At 42.5% G+C, this 9825-nt stretch overlaps 1 protein-coding gene across 1 annotated transcript in view; it reads right to left on the reverse strand.

Annotated features, from left to right (window-relative positions):
• Positions 1-9825, reverse strand: part of KEL (Kell metallo-endopeptidase (Kell blood group)) — a 101509-nt gene that overhangs the window by 86084 nt on the left and 5600 nt on the right. Inside the window, exon 2 of the mRNA XM_061637619.1 lies at positions 3429-3516. The gene's annotated coding sequence lies outside the window, so the exon portion shown is untranslated. The remainder of the gene's footprint in view (positions 1-3428; positions 3517-9825) is intronic.

The raw sequence follows: 9825 nt of genomic DNA on the forward strand, positions 1-9825 counted from the left end.
CGCTAAAAATCCAAAATATTTTAAACAGACATTTAGTTGACTCCAGAATAACTGTTGTTCTGCCCCTCCTAATCCTTCATAGAGTAACAGGGCTCCATGGGATCAGCTGGCTAGCTTTCAGGGGATCTGTCAGAGGTGTTGAAACAGCAGGGAGAGTCTTTAAGGAAAGAATGGCAATAATTGGTGATGCTCAGGAACCAATGCAAGTTTTTCTGCAACTGTGGCATCTGCCAGTCCAATAAGGTTTGTGCTTGGGATAGGTTCACCTGGATTCTGGACAAACTGTGGGCAGAGGGAAATTATGAGGCCAAGGAACTCTACTGTGACAAAATCAGTTGCACATTTCTTCAATCTTGTACATAGATGGTGTTCACAGAGCTACTGCAAGACCCCTTGGATAGCTTCTGTAAGTCGCTGGAATATCTCAGAGTAGATCAGAGCTTGGAAAAGTTACTTTTTTGAACTACTACTCCCATCAGCCCCAGCCAGCATGGCCACTGGATTGGGCTGATGGGAGTTGTAGTTCCAAAAAGTAACTTTTCCAAGCTCTGGGGTAGATCAGGATGTCATCCCAGTAGATGACTATGAACTGATCTAGCATATCCTGAAACACATCATTCATATAGTACTAGAATACTACCAGAGCACTAGAGAGAATGAAGAGCATGCCTGCAGCTTGTTTAAAGGACTTTTTTCTATTTGTCTGTCCCCCTTTCTTAACACGCACCAGGTTGTATGCACTCTTGAAATCCAGATTGATACATGAGTGGAACCACCTGCAGATACTTAAAGAGTTCTGGCATCAGCAAGAAGGAGCAGTGATTACAAATAGTGATTTCATTCATGGCTACAGGTATAATTCTCCAGATTTCTTTTTGACAAAGTATCAGGGCTCCAGCCAGTGATAAATGATAAAACTACACTTCTTTCTCAATGAATTCCCAAAGGGCTGCAAGTTCAAGTTCAGGGAGGGAGTAGATGTGTTCTGTGTTGGTATCTTGACCCCAGGAGTTTGGTCAAGAGCGCAGTCATTTGGATTGTGCAATGTACGGAAATGAATATATAGTTACCATGGCCAGCAACAGCAGTAGGCCACATTGGGCCTTGGCTGAGGGCCTAGGAGCTCAGAGGGGCCCATCACTGCTGTGCCACAGCATCACCACTCAGTAGTCACCCTTCTCCCTGACTGCATATGTGCACAGGAAAGCTTAGGGCAGTGCTGCTGCTGCTCTTGGATGGGAGTGATATGACTCCAAGGGAATGTGGCTGCCTGACACAAAATTACCCAACATGCAATGTGCATTGCATGGCAGGTAACTTTATGCCCAGCAGCCACTGTGCATGAGAACCAGATCGCTCCTGTTCAAGAGCAGCAGCACATACGCATGCTTTTCCTCCAAACATGGTATGTGGGAGCAAGCCACCTGGATCGCTTGCTCCTATTCAAAAATACTGACAGTGAAAGGATGGGTGGAGAGAGAGAGAGAGAGAGAGAGAAGAAGCCAAAAAAGGGGGGGTTCTCCTGAGCTGAGCCCCAGCAGTACTGGGAGGGTGGGAGCAAGTGAGAAGAGAAAGATCTTCTGTATTTATCAGGTCAATAACCAGCCAGGGTCCTGCTAAGAGAATGGCTTAGATAGTTCTCCCTTTTTTGCCCCTGTCCTTTGAAAATCCTTTTAGGAAAAAGAGGACTTAATATGTTCCTTATCGTCTCACCACCACCACCACCTTCCCTTTGCCACATTGATCTGGTGGGAGAGAGTGTGTGTGTGTGTGTAGACCTTCCCTCTCTGTGTTGAGTCCTTTCCCTCTCCTTTTAAAGGCAAGCTTTCAGAGTTCAGGTCTGTAGGGTTTTTGTACCCTCTCTTCCCCTCTCCCCATACCCTAGCTAGGAAATACCTTTTGTTGGTATTACTGTTGTTGTTTCATTTATGTCCTGCTTTTTGTGCAAGGAGCTCAAGATGATTCTTCCCCTCCTCATTTTATTCTCACAACGACCCTGTGAGGTACAGTAGGTGAAGCTGAGAAACAGTGACTGGCCCAAAGTCATCCAGTGTGCTTCATGGCCGAGTAGGGATTTGAACTCTGGTCTCCCAAGTACTAGTCATGTGCATCTTGCCTTTTGAAACTTGTACACTTGTAATATCTTTTGGTAGCACTGCACATTTCAGACTAATAGCTTGGCCCTAGAAAGCCCCCTTTTCAGTCCTTTGTACAAAACTCAAAATTAGTAGCAGCAGCAGCGTCAAATCTCTACCAGTACTATGTGTTTATTCTGCTCTACACATCAAAGGGCGATTCCTCTTATTAGAAAATGTTATTAGGGTTTCTGAAGGACTTAGGCATGTGGGAATACTGTGTTGAATTTATGTTTATAAGAATCATGCAATATGTAGAAGTTTCTCTGCATGTAAGCCCTGTGATGTGGAAGTAACTGTGGTGAGATATACTATTGGTCCTTCAAGGGTTAAAGTGTGAACAGGAAGGGGAGGTGGAGTTCAATGAAGGAGGGGCTATCTCCTGAGGAAGAAGCACTTCAGTTTCTAAGTCAGCTTGGCTGCTGGTGTTTGTTTCATATAGCATGGTGTCTGAATGGGATGTTTGGGGCGTTTTGATTCAAGAGAAAGAAAAAGACTTCATGTTGCGGGAAGGGCGTGTGGGAAACTAAACAGAAGCAAGATTTTAAAATTGGAGAAAACACCAAGGAAGAATTATTGCAAAGTAAAAGAAAAAGTAAAACAAGAGTCAAGAAGAATGGAAAGAAACAAATTTGTAGAGCTATGAATCCTTTAACACAGATGGCTCAACTTTAGAAATTTGGTGGCCCAGCTGAATTATATTTGAGGAGTAGATGGTTTCTGGTTTAATGCAGAAACCAGAAGAACAAGTGAATGCTCTCATTTTTGCAGTGGAAATCATTGCAGGCAATATTTTATGTGGCCTACAGCAGAAGGCCAGAAAACTTATAAGAAAGGGAACGAAGCTGTTGAGAATAATTTCACAGGAAAGAAAAATGTTATATACAAAAGAACAATGTTCAACTGCAGGTGCCAGAAGCAGGAGAAAACTATGGAAGCTTTTATCACTGCTGCCCAAACACTGTAATTAGGGAGCAATTAAAGAGGAGCTAATAAGTGACAGGATCATTGTGGGCATAAAAGATACAAAATTGTCAGCACAACTTTAGTTGGATCCTGACCTCACATTAGCAACTGCAATAGCAACAGATAGGCTGACAGGCTAGCCCCAGAAGTACAAATGCTTCAAATTGTGTGGACACTGCAAAAATCAAGAATAAAGCTGTAGAAAAGGTGATCAGACCAAAAGTGTAGCGTAAATCCACCTCACAAGTGGAGCATGCGAGACCTACACAGTTTACCAGAATGTATGTGGAGAACATGTGCAGAAGATGTGTCAGAAAACCTACTCACAATTGGCAGGGATGCCCTCCAGAGGAAGTGGAATGTAGGTGATGTCACAGAATAGGGCATTTTGCAGCTGTACGCGGAATGTCTATAACTGTACAAATGACACAAGAACAAATATTGGTAGCCATTGATGAAGACTCTGGAAAACCCATATTTGTAGGGTCTACTCAATACAGCAGGTGCCATCTTGGTCACAAGCATGAACTGAAAGCCTTTTCACTTTAAAATTGATACAGGACCTGTTGTCACTGTAATTCCCATGAAACAGAATAAGCCACATTGAGATGAATGCTTCCAACTACCAAGTGGAGTTCTCTATGGACCTGGTAATGCCACATTGAAATTTGGGTACAGTTTTACGCAAAATTAGAAAAAGAGGGGAAAGCAATTCATTAACCTGTATATTTAGAACAAGACCTCAGTGTTTGGGTACATCTTGTACAGAGACTTGACAACATCAAAAAACAACAACTAAATGTTCCAGAAATATACCCAAGAGTGTTTCCAGGTTTGGGCAAAATATCAAGAGGCTATAAAATAAAGATTATGCCGTTGGCTACTCCTTTTGACTTGACAGCACCACACTAAGTCCTGATCCCTGTGGAAGCTAGGGTGAAAGAGGAATTAGAATTTCAGTATTAGACACAAAGTGAATTAATTTATAAAACTGTGTCCAGGGAACACAGTTTGGATACAAAGTACAAGGACATGGGGCTGTATAAAAACATACAAAAAATCTTAGGTGACGCATTATTTAAAAAACCACAAGTAGTTCAAAGAAATTGGCTACATCTCCAGTACTGCATCAGTGTATCAATGGAGGGCATGAGGAACTTTGAGAGACAACAAATGAAGATACACTGATTTTAAAGGCTGAAATGATGGTTTCTTCCACACTGACAAGATAGTGTGAAGATTCCGCTGTGATTCCAGCATTTTTTCAATGAACTTATGTCTAGGAAGACTGACCATGCAGAGGATAAATGCCAAGAGTGGAAGGAAGCTGGAATGACAGAATGCTACCCACCACCTCAGGCAGGAAGCCTCTTCGAGGGCCATGAGATAGTATGTCTGGATGCACTGGAAGATCCCACAGCGGAGTCATTGCCAAGTTGCTTATTTCTGACAATTATGGTATACTGGGCCAGAATGGGGGTGATAGAACCAGTATAGTATATTCTTGCCACATCTTGTATACCACCCGTGACAATAGAGGCATTGATAGAAAGGTAAATAAGAGACCTGGCAGCTATGCAGGTCCAGAATGGTGCCTGGCTGGATTGCTAGGCTATATTAACTGTAAAAAATCAATCACTTGCAATCAATGCTAAGACCTCACATTCCTGATGAGAAGCATGGAAACTGGCAAATATGGACCACTTTGCTAAAGAACCCAGCAGCACTGCATTGTATGGTCACTTGGAATCTTTGAATTCCTATTGAAAATATAAACCAGTTGCACTGTTTGGGCAGCTAGAAGTGAACGTGCACTGCCTGCAGGTGAAGGTGTGAGTCAGAGAGTAGCATTAGCAAAAACCCTGAAAGTCGAGCTTATTGAGCCCTTGAATGAAAGGAATGTCTTAATGGTAGTTGCCTTCAGAAGCCAATCAGAATTCCTTGTGACACTTCTGGCATTATAAGGGACAGGATAGTGTGTGGAATCTGGGACATTCAAGTACAAGAGTGATTACTGAGGGAGGCTGACTTGACTCTAGAGAAAAGCTTGGAGATATCCAGGGCACCTGAGTTGTCCAAAGACAGGATTGGAGCCCTAGAAGGACAGACAGTGAAGCCCATCCATACAGTACAGAAGAAAGAGAGGGAGAAACCAGCCATAAGGGCAACAGTGAATACCATAGAATAATGCAAATACTGTGTGGGGAAACATGCAAGACAAAAAGAGAGGTGCCCAGCTTATAGGAAGAAATGCCACAACTGTGACAGACATTGCATTCAAGTGTCTATCAAAATGGAAAAAGCCCAAACCTAGAGTGCGCACTGTAAATATGGAGAGTGAATGTGAAGACATTCCGTGGGTAACAGATCATATAATAAACACAGTACAGGAAAAGCCAATAGGACACCAGAAACAGCTATATGCAGCCATGCACTTGGGGAATAAAAGATTCCAGTTCCAATTAGACTGTGCTGCCAGCTGCAACGTTATCCCCATCCACGTAGTGAACCCCAATATTCCATTGTACGAGAGTAATCAGCTTTTAAGAATGTATAATCACACTGCATCTGAACCAGTGGGAAGACACAGACTCAAAATTTCTACTCCAAAGACTAACAAAGAATACAAGCTGGAGTTTGTGGTTGAAGATTACAAGGGAGCCACATCACTGTTAGGCCTTAAGGCAATCCAGGCTATGAACTTGATAAAGTTCCAGAACATTGAAAGTGGACAGCGGAGTCACTGAAAACCCAAATGAAGATGGATGCCGGAATCAAGAAAGGATTCAGAGGGGATTCAGGGATGTGTTTGAAGGAGATGAACAGCTAGATGGAGTTTGTAAAATAGAGATTGACATAATTATGAAGCCAGTTAAGTTACGTTGGAGGAAAGTACCAGTAGTGGGGAATTATAAGGCAAGTAGAGAAAAGCACAGACCGGATAAGCAGTCTGGTGGTGATCAGAAAACCATTAGGGAAGAGGGGGTGTGGCAGGCTGAGCCACAAGATGGTCACTTAACTTGTCTGCTCCTCTCTCCCCCAGAGTAAAAAACCCCAATTTTTCAGCAATGCACTGCAATATCCTCACCCAGCTACCAAATTTTCCTTCAGAGAATGCTACCTTCCTACCCTAAAACCATAGAAGGAATTTTAGAAGAATATTTCCACCTGATTGTTTCGGATAGTCCTAGTGCCTTTAAGAGGCCTCTACTCGACAATATGGTGCCTGGACATCTGTGGAGATTCGAGGCACAATATATTGAATGTTAAGGAATAATTGGCCTGACAACTAGGAACACTCAGAAAAAAACTGGAGTGAAGCTGGATGGCAGCCATTAAGCCCATGGATGATAAATTAGAAACCCTGAACTCCTGTTTGGGGGAAATTGCAGCTACAGCATCAGAAGCTATGGACATGGGCCTGATAAATTCAGAGGACATTCTATTCTTAAAGCATGAAAACAAAAACTCTCAAAAACAGGCTGGAAGAGATAGGAAATTGCAGCCAACGATTGAATTTAAGATTTTGTAGGATTAAAGAGAGAGCAGAAGAAAACTCACTCTCCATGGCATCCTTTTTAGCAAGATGGCTCTCCACAACCTTGCCCAATCCCACCGCGCACTAAACACCAAACCTAAGGACTCCGCCCCGCTGCGAAGCATAGTGGTATGCTTCACTTGTTACACAAAAAAAGACCAGCTTTTGACAAATAAGAGAAAATCTAAAGACCTACCCTTTGAGGGAAATCCAGTAATGGTTCTCTAGCATCTATGTCCTGAAACCTTGAAGAGACACAGGAAACTTTGCCCTGTCACGGCTGTTCTGCAGAACGCTGGCATTCGTTGGGGGGGGGGCTTCCCTTTTAGACTGATCTTTCCACAGAACTGGCAAATTTTAACAGCATCTACAATACCGGAGGCCCTAGCTATTCTCCAGGCTTGCAATATGAAAAGCCCTGAGGATTTTAATCCTCCATCTGAAGAAGGAGAAGAAGGGACTGGATGTAAAGACAAGGGCAGGGGGTGGCAAAAGAGGCTGTCGGGGAAGTTGCTCCACAAAGGGCCCAACTCAATGGAAGAAGAGATCAGACCAGAGACTTTGGGCAACTCACAGGACCCTTAGACAGTGTACTCGCAACCGTCATAGATCTGTTTTTCATGAAGCGATAGATTCATTCTTCCTATGTGTTAAATGCATGTTTATATGTGGTTTGAAATGTCTTTATCTTTGTTACTCATCTTATTGGCGGATAATTTATGCAGCAGACTAGGTCCCCTTTGTTAATTTACCTGCTGAATATCAGGGCCAATTCTCTTTTCTTTTTCCTTTTTCTGTTGGCGGTTTTCCCCTGTAAAGAGATTGTGTGTTTAAAACACTCGGAGTATATGCCCGTGTCTCTCGCCGGCTGGCTTGCTGGAATGTGCTGGGCAAGCTCCATATTATTTGGCTCATTTTGTTGGGTTTTAGCATTAAGATTTGTTGTTATAAGGAAGGGGGAGGGGAGAGAGTAGAATATAGAGCAATGGTGATGAGTAATATATATGAAAATATTTTCTTTATCTAGGTATTAATAGATTGTTTGATTTAAAAAAGGCATGGGAGAGAAGCAAGGATTGAAGGCAGTGGCTTTGAACGTGAAGGGTTTGGGAAATGTAAAGAGGAAAAGGAAGACACTCTATGTAAGATGAATGCACCCCTTAGTGGTCTTTCTACAAGAGGTGCACAGAATAAAATTTTTAGACTCCTTTAGAATGGCATCCTATTTAACCATTGGTATTTTGGTGAACAGTTTGTGGTGTGTGGCTCTTCTAAGGTAAGGGGAGTGGCCATTATTTTTAAAGCTAATTTTCCTTCATAGTGGAGAAAGCATGGAAAGACCCAGTGTAGAAAGACCTGGAACATTCATAGCAGGAGTATTCAGTAGCATACACTTTACCCTTGGCTTGATTTGTGCTCCCAATACAGGGCAGATTAAATTTTTATCCACTTTGTTCCAGAAACCTAAAATCTTTCAATCTGGAAAGTTGATAATAGGAGACAATTTTAATATTAATCTCAGAGATGTGACTACCCCTAAAAATAGGAGGGGGGACCAATCCCTTGGGTGACAGTCCTCTTCTCATACCAGGCAACAATTTATAAATCTCTTTTGGATATATGATTTAAAAGATACTTGGGTGGAGCTGTATCCAAAGGCTTACAGTTTTACTTTTCTTCCTTTGGTTTCTCATTCTCATTCCAGGTTAGACAACATTCTTATCGCAGATGAGTTGTTCCCCTCTTTAGTAGATATTTCAGTAGGAGCAATAAGAATTACAGACCATGATGATTAATTTATTACAGTCAAAGACCACCATACAATATAAAGATAAGAACATCATAAAAAGAAAAATAGCAGTACAATATGCACTTGCCCATATTACAACAACTTCTATTTAAAAACCAAATCTCACTTCTGTATGGGTTGTTGGGTTGACAAAGTTTTTCGGTATTTAATGGCCACAGCACAAAAACTCGCAACCTTAAATGAGACTAGGGTTTTTTTATGGGATAAAAGATATTTAACATAAAATGCAACATCCCTACCCGGGATTTTCCATAAAATAGGGGTGATAAACAAGCGTCGAAGGTCGCAATAAAAAAGACACTCTAATAAGACATGGCCCATGGACTCTACTACACCAGCATCGCAGGGGCAGACATGCTGTGCAAATGGAATTTTTTTATATCTGCCCTCTAAAAGTGCTTGGCCAGCATAAACGCTTTCCTGAGTCTAGGGGTGTAAAGAGAGGCCAAATAATGCGCAGGGGCAAAAGCCTCTGTATGGGGACTAAAACCAAGGTTGGGAGCAGCGCGGGACAAGTGGTTTTGCAGTTCCACATCTAGTATTCGCTGAATGATAGCCAACTTCGCTTGGGGGAAACCTAACGAAAGGATAGTAGTGGGAGAAAAAACTAAACTTGAAAGTTTTTTGAATAGAGATTTCTTCCATCTTGACTGGAAAATGTCAGATAGTATGAGGGGGGCCAGACCGACTGGAAAAACCAACAGTTTTAGCCAGTACTTGATCTTGAGCATCCATATGTGAGCCTCAATCGAGGAGAGCCCAGCTTCGAGGCGTAAGATGGTATCAGGGACACAGAGAGGGGTGCCCAATATGTTCCTTAGGAACTTGGTTTGAATAGTTTCAAAGGAGGTATATTTGCCATAAGCACTTATCTGGGCACCATATAACAGTTGGGAAATAACTTTGGCAGTAAATACCTGTAAAGCAGATGGCACATATTGCCCACCTTTCGTATAAAAAAAGGAGAGGAGAGCCTTTATGCTCCTCTTAACGTTAGCAATGGCATTTTTTGCCTGAAGATCCCATGCTCCGGATGAGTGTAGGGTCACCTCAGCCCTAAATACCTGTATGATGATACTTGTTCTGTTGGGGTACCATTTAATCGCCATCGGTGTTTTGCCCTCTTCCTGGTAAACACTACAACCTTTGATTTATCATGGTTAATAACCAGCAGCTCTTTGTTACAGTAGCTGACAAGGGCCCTGAGCAAGCATCGCAGACCAGTACTTGTAAGAGATAAGAGTACTGTGTCATCTGCGTAGAGAAGAATAGATAAGGGCCTGTTTGACAGGGTGGGGTGATGGGAGGGGACCAGCGCCAGCCTTTTGATCAGGGAGTTAATATCAAGGTTGAACAGTGTAGGGGCTAAACTACAG

This window comes from Rhineura floridana, chromosome 1 (genome assembly GCF_030035675.1).
Source record: "Rhineura floridana isolate rRhiFlo1 chromosome 1, rRhiFlo1.hap2, whole genome shotgun sequence".
Taxonomy (NCBI): domain Eukaryota; kingdom Metazoa; phylum Chordata; class Lepidosauria; order Squamata; family Rhineuridae; genus Rhineura; species Rhineura floridana.